General features: G+C 30.2%; 1 pseudogene; it reads left to right on the top strand.

The window, feature by feature from the left end:
* Positions 1-9,062: 9,062 nt before the first annotated feature.
* On the top strand, positions 9,063-10,314 carry LOC148193598 (transcription termination factor MTERF15, mitochondrial pseudogene; annotated as a pseudogene).
* The last annotated feature ends 3 nt before the right edge of the window (positions 10,315-10,317 follow it).

Below are 10,317 nucleotides of genomic sequence, written 5' to 3'. Positions count from 1 at the left end.
AATAGATTTATTGTAATTTTGTATAGGAATTTAAGTAGATTTGATGTTTTTTGTTTTAACTTAGAATTTTTAATTCATCTTAGGAATCTAATTAAAACTCATATTTAGGTTTATGCATACAATTAATGAGAGTTCATGTATAACATATATGTGTTGTAATCAAATGGAGGGAATTCATTTCTTTAGTTTTATAAATAGTCTTTTCCTATTTTGTCATTCAATTTTCGAATTGTTTCTTCATTGTGTTTTTTTTGTTCTTTATTATTCATAAAAAAAAAACTAAATTTTGAAGCTTAATTCACCTAACCAAAATTTGTGTCGATTATTTATTATTTTAAATTTGTTTTTCTTTTTTCTAATTTTGAATTTGATATTTATGATATTAAAGTGTGTTTTTGATTTTATAAAATAAAATTTAAAATCTATTGAATCTTAATTTGATAATATATTATTTTGATTAGATTTGTATTTTAATTTAATGACTTTTTTTTCATTCAATTCAATTAATGAATTGAATTGATTAATTATTTAAACTTTAATTTAAATTTTTAATAAATTATAATAAGAGGATGCAAATTAGAGATAAGAAAGTGAACAATGATAAAAGGGGTTTAGAATGGAGTGGATCAGATTAAAACTTTTAATCCATTAATTTGTTTTGGGTGTTACTCCCTCCACCCCCACACGTCTCTTCCTCCACCTCCCCAATTTTCTAAAATGCCAATTATATCCTTTTAAAATGACAATTATATCCTCAAAAGTTAAAATTTTTTATTTTTATTATTTTAATATTTTAATTTATTTAAAACTTCTGATTTACTTCCCTCTGCACCTCTTCCTCTCTTCCATTTTCGTTTACCTTTCTCTCTTCCGTTAAGCTTCTTCTCCACCTATAACAAATTCATATTTTAACAAAATTATTACGTTTAAAAAACTAACCATATATAACATTTAAAATTATAAATTTAAATATAAATTACTGTAAATAAAATAAACAAATAAAATAAAAACGAAACGTAAAAGGAACACTGCCTCTGGACGGATGACATCCTTCAACGGATGTCAACATCCGTTGAAGGCAAAACGGATGTCGACATCCGTTTTGCCTTAAACGGATGTCGACATCCGTTTTGCCTTAAACGGATGTTGACATCCGTTGAAGGATGTCATCCGTCCATAGGCAGTGTTCCTTTTACGTTTCGTTTTTATTTTACTACGTTTTGCGGCTCATGCAAGGATTATAGGCTTGGATATTAAAAGGATTATTGGAAGTATGGGAAGGATTTAGGGTTTAGGATTATTGGAAGGATTGTGACTACGTACCTGGAGAGGAACCACGACAAGGACACTCTGCACCGAGAACAAGAAGAAGATTGTTTGATAATTCTTTTCACGATCACCAAGCTTTGTAGAAAAATATTTTACTCATACAAGAAACTACGTAGGTTATCAGTGAAATATGTTATAAATGAATAAAATTAAAAAACAACAATTTTAAAAATAAAATTTTACTGAGGGGCAAAATAGTAAAGGAAAGGTGGAGGAAGGGGCAAAATAGTAAAGGGGAGGTGGAGGAAGAGATGTGTGGGGGTGGAGGGAGCAACACCCATTTGTTTTGACGCGATTTGTCTAGTCCACTAAATTAACAAGTCAAACAAAATGCAAGTGGAGTGACCCAATATTCTTTTCTATAAATTAAAAATAAAAATAAAATATAATTAAAAAGATTATTTTTTTATATTATATTATTTTAGAGATGTAAATATATAATATTACTGTAATTTAAATTATTAATACTTTCAAAGTTCTAATTATTAGTTATAATATAATAATTTAACATGTAAATATAATTTTAATTTATCCAATTAAAAACATTAATTAACAATTAAAAACTTAAAAAATATTTATATGATTAAAATTTATTATATATATATATAAACAATTTTAAAAATAATAATTTTAAAAAAGTAATAAAAATTAAGTAAAAAAACAAAAATGGGTGGGTTGTCTACCTGTTTACCTTTAGCGATACAGGTTATAAATTCTAGTTGGTTTTGTTCTAATGAATCAATCCGACTCAATTCAGTTTTGGCAAACTAATGGTAAATTGGGTCAAAACAGTTGAACTAACCCATTTTGTCACCCCTATTACAAAATAATATTTTTGTTTTCTTTAATTTTGTTTTCAATCCGTGATTTCATTTTCATATTATGTTTATTTCTTATATTCCAAAATAATTTGTGTAGAAAAAATATTAAATATTAAATACAATAGATATGTGGTATGTGTTATTTAATAATAGACATAGATTGTGTTTCTATATTGCAAATTTTTGTAAAAACTTATATGCTTTTAATTCAAAATAACATTAAATATCAAACTTTTAAAGGATGGAATTAGTGTATTTTTAGTAATTCATTCAATTAGGAGTTTATTTAGGATATTAACCTTCGTGTGTTAAGTATAAATTGTCCTAAATAGATTTATTTTCTCACTTTATACAAAACAAAATTGAGTATTGAGAGAGAAAAGGCATCTTGCTACTTAAGGCACATGGTTACAATGTTCTCCTCTCCCTTCTATGCACTTCATTAATGTATTGTTTTCTCTTCCTCAAATCGTATCGATCAAAATTTTATTTTGAGTGTGTGATTTTTCTATGTCATCATTTTCTCCTTTATATGTTGTAATATCAAATTTATGAGACATACAAGGATATTGAGTTGTGAGAATCTAACTCTTGTGATATTTTTCATAAATACATGTTTTTTTCTTGAACTATTTCATGTGAGATTGAAATGATTATTTTATTTATTCTAAGATATAAGTTCTAGATAAAAAATTTTAAATAATTTGTTATTTATTAGTTAATTGAGAAAGGAAATGATAAAGTATTCTTATTTGAGGCATATCACTATTGTTGTTCAAAATTGAGCCTTAATTTGGACTAATTAAGGTCTACCGAGCTCCACCCTAAAGAAAAGCAAGTAGGCACCACATGGTGTAAGAAATGTGTCACATCACATGTTATTAGGAAGCTTACGTTGGTGTCACCTCATCATATGGGAAGCTTGCATTGCAAGTCTCTTTCCTTGCTTGCAAATAAACAGAAAGACTTGTCTTGCAAGCTACTCCAATAAGAGAGTGCCCTCGAGATTACATTTCCATTTCATTTAAGTAGCATTGAATTTTAGCTTCATTTAGGCTAGAGTATAAAGGAGACTATCCAATCCATAAATAACTTTCTCATGCATTTTCTAATTACTTTTGAATCTAATGAGAATTGATGTTCCTCTAACAAATCTTTTGCTCGCAAATGTCACAAAGGAGAACTCCTTTAACTTGTGTTTGGATTTATAAAAGTGAATTTAAGGGAAAAAAGATGTGAAAATAATGTTGTTTGGATTAAGAAAAAGATACTGAGAAATGAAGGAATATGAGAGAAAAAATTATGAAAATTGGTGCGTGACGTGATGAGCTTGATAGATTTAAAAAATATTTTAATTGATAAAATTAGATTATTACAATTTTACCCTTGATTAAAAAGATAATATAAAATAAAATGTAATTAGTGTAAATTATGATAAAATCAAATGTGAATTATTATTTAAAATAAAAAAAGTTGAAATTGATGAAATTATATTGAAATAAAATAGAATTTTCAACCTTTTATATATAATTTTTTAAAAGTTTTTTTCTAATGAAAATATTTTAAATTTATAATATATTTTAAATGTTAAAAAAATAAATATATTGTAAAAAGTATTTTTTATAACAACTTTTAAGAAAAATAATGACATTAGTTGTCTTACAAAAATAACCATTTACATTATTTTAAACACATTATTTAGACTTTTTGTTTTGTATAAAATGATTTTATACTAGTAGAGAATTTTTTTTTAATTTACTTTTTTTTATTATGGAGGTGCTAAAAGCTCATCATAATCACTACAATATGCAAAAGTTTAAAGTAATGGTCTAAAATAAGTTTTCAAGAGCAAAAAAGAAGAAGAAAGCAACAATGACATGCTATAATGTTACCATTTTTCGAGTTTAACTATGGTTTTTAGGGACACTGTGTGAGCAACTCCACATTGAGGTGCATCATCTTAGATGTAGCACAAGTGACATAGGAGAGAAATTGTGCATCCAAGAAAATGCAATGTAAGCTGCATTTTTAAGCATTTATTACGATTTCAAAAGTAAGAAGGAGATGAAAACAAAAGATAATCAATTTTAACATTAGAGAAAAAAGAATAATCAACTATGCTTAAAAAAAAGAGACGAGAGAATCATTTTTCATAAAAAATACACATAGGATAATCAATTCTCTATGGTTCAAAATCAATTCTCTCGTGTTCTTTGGTCATCAATCACTTTTCTTGCATGCGAAAATCTACCATAATCACTTTGTTCTTACCTCACACACATCTCACGTTTGATTATAATTGGGCCTTCACCGAAGCCAACATCAACATTCACAAATGCACCGTACAAAGTAAACAAATCATATGGGAATCACATTCGTAAATACACTAGAATAACAATAAATTTAACAAGTAAAGGAAACCAAGATGCACCATAAATTTGAACTCTCACAACATAAATACCTTAAACCCAACCACTTATTCATGAGTTTAATGGTGTATTGAAAGCTTTAGTTACCATGGTCATGGTCAACGACAAATTTGAACTATTCATGTTTAGGAATCTTGTTAATGAATCTTTATATGCTACACAACTTTCATGCATTTCATGTACATTGAAAAAACACAAAAAAATATATAGTGAAAAGGGTGAAATGAAAGAATGGAAACTCAAGGATAAATAGGTAATTTAGCATGTTAGGAGTTGTCTTTCTCTCCTCTTCTCTTCACGAAGACCTGTTTCTCATAAATCTCACAAATTCACGTTTCTTTTTTCCTTCAAATCGTATAAAAAAAGTGAGAGTCATATTTGTATTTCCATCATTGACTACAAAACACAAACTTAAACTTCTTCCATGATAAACTATCCTTGGGAATTAGAAGTTTGTTCTCTTGGAAGCTTGAAATTGTCAAACATATTCTTCATCCTTCACAGAATTCCATTTCATATATTCTCTCATACCTTTCCACTCTTTTTATAACAAGGAACTAGTGGATAGGTTTACTTGAAGTGGAAAACAAATAATATACATCAATGTAAAGTTTTCCTAAAAACTGTGAATTGGTTGATATTTTGTATAAATCAGGGACAATTCATTCCTTCGTTTCTCTTAACCAAGTCAAAATAATCATATTGTTAGCTTTTTATTTGCCTTCTTTGATGGTTTCTACCTTTATTAAGAAAGATAGTGTGATTAGTCATGTTCATATGGGGTGTCTTCTTATTATACTAATTTTTTTTATGTACATATTATTCTTTTAACCATTTATGTAAATTAAATGTTATTTTATGTATAAATTGGTTAACATCTAATAAAGTGATCATAAATTGTGATAAAATCACATAGTTTCTTATAAAACCTCCCCATTTCCATATTCTTATTCATATTTGTTATGTAATTTTGTACTAGTTTTCAATGTATAAAAAATGGAGTTTTTTTTTGGGATTCTTTCCTAAAACATAAAGGTACAAACAAAAACTATGAAAATAGGTCAAAATCATAATAAGGAAGAGTTGAGTTGTGTTTAATAAACTTTAAAAGTTTTTCAAAAAATTGTGTTCAATAGATTCATACAAATGAAATTTGAAGCAAGACAAACACACTATTAAGCAAGAATGTTAAGAGTTGTGTCTTATGAAGAGTTGTCAAACACAACTTCAACTTTAGCAACATGTCATGTAAAAAGCCTTTTGAAAGACGTTTTAACAAATCTCTCATGCTTAGAATAGTTAATAAATTACATGCAATATAAAAGGATTAAGGAAAGGAAAACTCTTGATTTTTTTTATACTGGTTCGTCTTTAAATTCCATAGTACATTCAATTCTTTATCAACTTGATTGAGTTTTATTAAACATACTAAGGCTATGAAGATACAAGCGAGTATTGTTTCGACCTTAGCCATTTTATGGGTAAAATAACTTAGAATGTTATTTGAATATACAACCACTTATGTCTAACATAATATTTGAGTTATTTTAGCTATAAATGGCTAAAATAATATTTGGATGGACTGAATGTGAATGATCAAATTACTTTTGGATGGATTGGAGAAGAAATGAAAATGAGCAAGTTTCTTAGAAGAAAGACATACGACGTGTTATGTTGGTGTTAATGGATTTCAGGAATATAAGTCAATGCGGGCCAACTCGTTGTTAACTTGAGTGAGTTGTGGGTTATGCAGGGTGGGCTTAAATGGGCAAATAGACTAAACTACTTAGCTTGCCTCGCATTTTTTCTTATAGGCACGCGAGTTAGCTTGCATGGCCTGCCTTGCATTGTCATTCTTAGGTAGAAAAGGTTGTGTCTTGATTAATGGCTATAACTTCGATCAAACAATGTTTTATGATGAATATAAAGATTATAAACACTTTTAGGTAACTATAAAATATAAACAATGTTCTTATAAAGCTTATGGCACAAAAAGATTTAAGGCTTTGAATGTTAAAATTGGAAACGTTTTGACAACTCTAGTTTTATTTAACTTTTTCTTAACAAGATATTTTTTTATACAAAGCTTTGAAAAAAGTATTTGCTATAATCCTTTATATATGTGTGTGTGTGTATATATATATATATATATATATATATATATGGGTTTGCTAACGCGCGTACGCCTGTTTTTCAGTTGGTACATTTTAGCAATGTGTACCGGGTTTTAGTAGACAAAAATATCCTTATATACCATGGATTCTAAGTTTTAAGGTTAAGGGTATTTTAATAATTTTCATTCTCAAAACTAAAAAAAAAAAGAAACCCCCGAAACCCTTACTTACCTATCTCATTCCTCTCAACCCTTTCTCTTTCATCTTTCTCACTCCAATCTTTTCTGTCATCCCTACTGTAGTCCCAATTGAAAAAATCAGAAACACCCTACTGTAGCCCAATTGAAAAAAATCAGAAACACTTGTCGTTAAACAATCTTACAAAAAAATGATTTTATAATGAGTTTTGATCTTATAATTTTTGTCTCCTCTAATTTTATCCAATTTTCACAAACATAAAGGAATCGGTAATTGACTGGAAAAAATCAAAAATACTTGTTGTTAAACAATTTCTTACAAAAAATGATTTTATAATGAGTTTTTATTTTATAATTTTTGTCTTATATAATTTTATCTAATTTTCACAAGCATAATGACATCAGAGGAATTGGTAATTGGCCTGGAAAAAAATCAGAAACACTCGTTGTTAAACAATTTCTTACAAAAAATGACTTTATAATGAGTTTTCATTTTATAATTTTTGTCGTATATAATTTTATCTAATTTTCACAAGCATAATGACATTCGAAAGAATTGGTAATTGGCCTGGAGGGTTTTTTTTAGAGATGATGGTTCAACATATGCAGATGATGAAATTAGAGAAATTAGTGAAGATGGTGAAATTGAAGAGATCTTGAATGAACCTTTGCCTGAAGGTGAATATGTCAATGACTCAACTCTTTACAAAGTCAAATTGTTTAAAGGCAAGTGTTTCTGATTTTTTCAATTGGGGCTACAGTAGGGATGACAGAAAAAAGGTTGGAGTGAGAGAGATGAAAGAGAAAGGATTGAGAGGAATGAGAGAGGTGAGTAACGGTTTGGGGGTTTTTTTTTTTTAAGTTTTGAGAATGAAAATTATTAAAATACCCGTAACCTTAAAACTTAGAATCCATGATATATAAGGGTATTTTTGTCTACTAAAACCCGGTATACATTGCTAAAATGTACCAACTAAAAACAGGCATACGCGCGTTAGCAAACCCCATATATATATATATATATATATATATATATTTCCAAAGTCAACACAAGACATGTTGACCTATAACAACTTAAGGCATCTCTTATAACATAATTACTTTTGACTAAACAACTTAGCATTTTTGAATCAAATTATACCTAATTAAACACTTTGTTTAGACCGTGATTTAAAGATCACAATTTTTTTCTTAATGAAAATAGAATGATGTCTTAAGATGACTATAAGATAATAAACACTCTTTTAAGTTATTAACAAATACAACGGTATTATTCTTGCTCACAAACCAAAAAGTTAAGAATTGTTTGAAAATATAACCCTAAAAACTTTCTCTTAGACATTTCAATATTTTTTTTTTCACAAGATATTCTTTATATAAACTTCAAGATGAAAATAACAATTTCAAATATTTTTTAGAACCATTGTAAGATGTTGAATTTTTTTTGTCTGCATTTAAGCATAAATGCTTCATACAACATTAAGACTATATTTTCTATACAACTTTTGTATATGAACTTATCAAATTTAAAACACGTGATTTTTTTCGTAAAAATTCTTTACCAACCTATTACTAAATTTTATAATTTAAAATTATATATTACATATATTCTTTTAGACTAACTTTTATTCATATGATAAAATTTAGGCTTAAATGTTTACTTCATGGTTATGTTAAGAGTTGAATTTCTGTTTAGTATCCGGTTTTAAAAACGAAAATATTGGATTCCTATATTATGAAAAATATATGAATAAAGTTATTTCCATTAAGTTGATAGCAACGACGTTAAGTCCATGTTGATGTGGTTGTACTTTTTCTCTTCTATTGTCCAGTTTTTTCTATCTCTTGTTCAGTTTTTTATTTGATGATTTGTTGAACTTATTCTTTCTTTGTGAACTTTATTCATATATTTTGCATAACATAAAACCTAATGTCTTCATTTTTAAAACCGGATACTAAAGAAAATTCACCACTTAATGTGGACGGAGACGAAGTAAGCATTTAAGCCTAAAATTTATATACTTATTTTATTTTGTATTTACAAACTAGATTATTAATTAACTTATAGAGGCACTTTTAATGAATTTATTAACTTCCAAAATTATCAGTTGGTTTAATCGAATATACCCATACATACTATTAATTTTAGGGATCACCGGCTTAATACCACAACCACAACGAAGACAAATCACGGTTGAGGCCACAGACAGAGCTTTTGGCAGCACAAAGAATGACGTTGGGCGCGAAATATGCAAACGCGCGTTTCCTCGGAAGCACTTCCGCTTTCTCTCAGTACAGAAAAAAAATTGCGGTGGCGAACCTATTCCAGAAGTACGGTTTCCCCTCTTCCCTCATCCCCTCCTTCCTCTCCCGCAACCCTTCCCTTCTCCAAGCCCCTCTCCCTCAACTCCACCATTCCCTCACCACCCTCTTCTCCCTCCGCATCCCCCAAAACGACATCGTTTCCCTCCTCACTACCAACCCCTCCCTCCTCCACCATTCCTTCCACCACACCCTCCAATCCCGTCTCCCCCATCTCCAAACGCGCTTCCCCACACTCTCCCCTTCCACCCTCCTCAACCTTCTCCTCTCTTCCACAAAGTTACATCTCGACCCGCTCCAACTCTCACCCAAGCTCAACGCGCTCAAAACCGATTTCGCGTTTTCCGACGCCACCGTGGCCAGCATTCTGGAAGGGTTCCCCGACGTGGTTGTCACGAGCGAGAACGAAATCGCGATCGTGATAGATTTTCTCGCGGGGTTCGGAATTCCCCGGGACGAGATTGATCTCGTTGTCCGTTCCTTTCCTAGGGTTTTGGCGCTCGGTGTTGAGCAGAGGCTGATGCCGTTGTTTCGGGAAATCAAGGAGCTAGGGTTTTCCAATCGTGAGATGAGGAGCGAGATCTCGCGGGACCCGAGGATTCTGGGGATGGAAATTGGAGAGCTTACGCGGTGTTTGAGACTGATAGAGAGTTTGAAATGCAGGGAAAGTATCAAAGAGAGGGTTATAGGTTCGGGTCTGATGAGAGCGTGTTTTGAGGTGAAATTAAGAGTGGATTGTTTGTGTGGGTATGGTTTGACTCGAAGGGATGCTCTGAAGGTTATTTGGAAGGAGCCTAGGGTGATTTGTTACGAGGTTGGGGATGTTGAAAGGAAGGTTGAGTTTCTTGTGCAGAGGATGAAGTGTAGTGTAGAGTGTTTGGCTGAGGTGCCTAAATATTTGGGTGTGAATTTTGAGAAGCAGATTGTGGCTAGGTACAGTGTGGTAGAGTGTTTGAGGGGGAAAGGTGCCATTGGGTTTGAGTTTGGGTTGAAGGATTTGATTATGCCTTCTAGGCTTAGGTTCTATAATCTTTATGTGAAGCCATACCCGGAGTGTGAAAAGATCTATGGAAGGTTTTCTGGGTGTGGTGTTCAAGTTAAGACG

Source organism: Vigna umbellata, chromosome 9 (assembly GCF_029865625.1).
Source record: "Vigna umbellata cultivar VRB3 chromosome 9, Vumbellata_1.0, whole genome shotgun sequence".
Classification (NCBI taxonomy): Eukaryota; Viridiplantae; Streptophyta; class Magnoliopsida; order Fabales; family Fabaceae; genus Vigna; species Vigna umbellata.
Note: the sequence above shows the minus strand (reverse complement) of the source record. Positions and strands in the feature narration are given on the sequence as shown.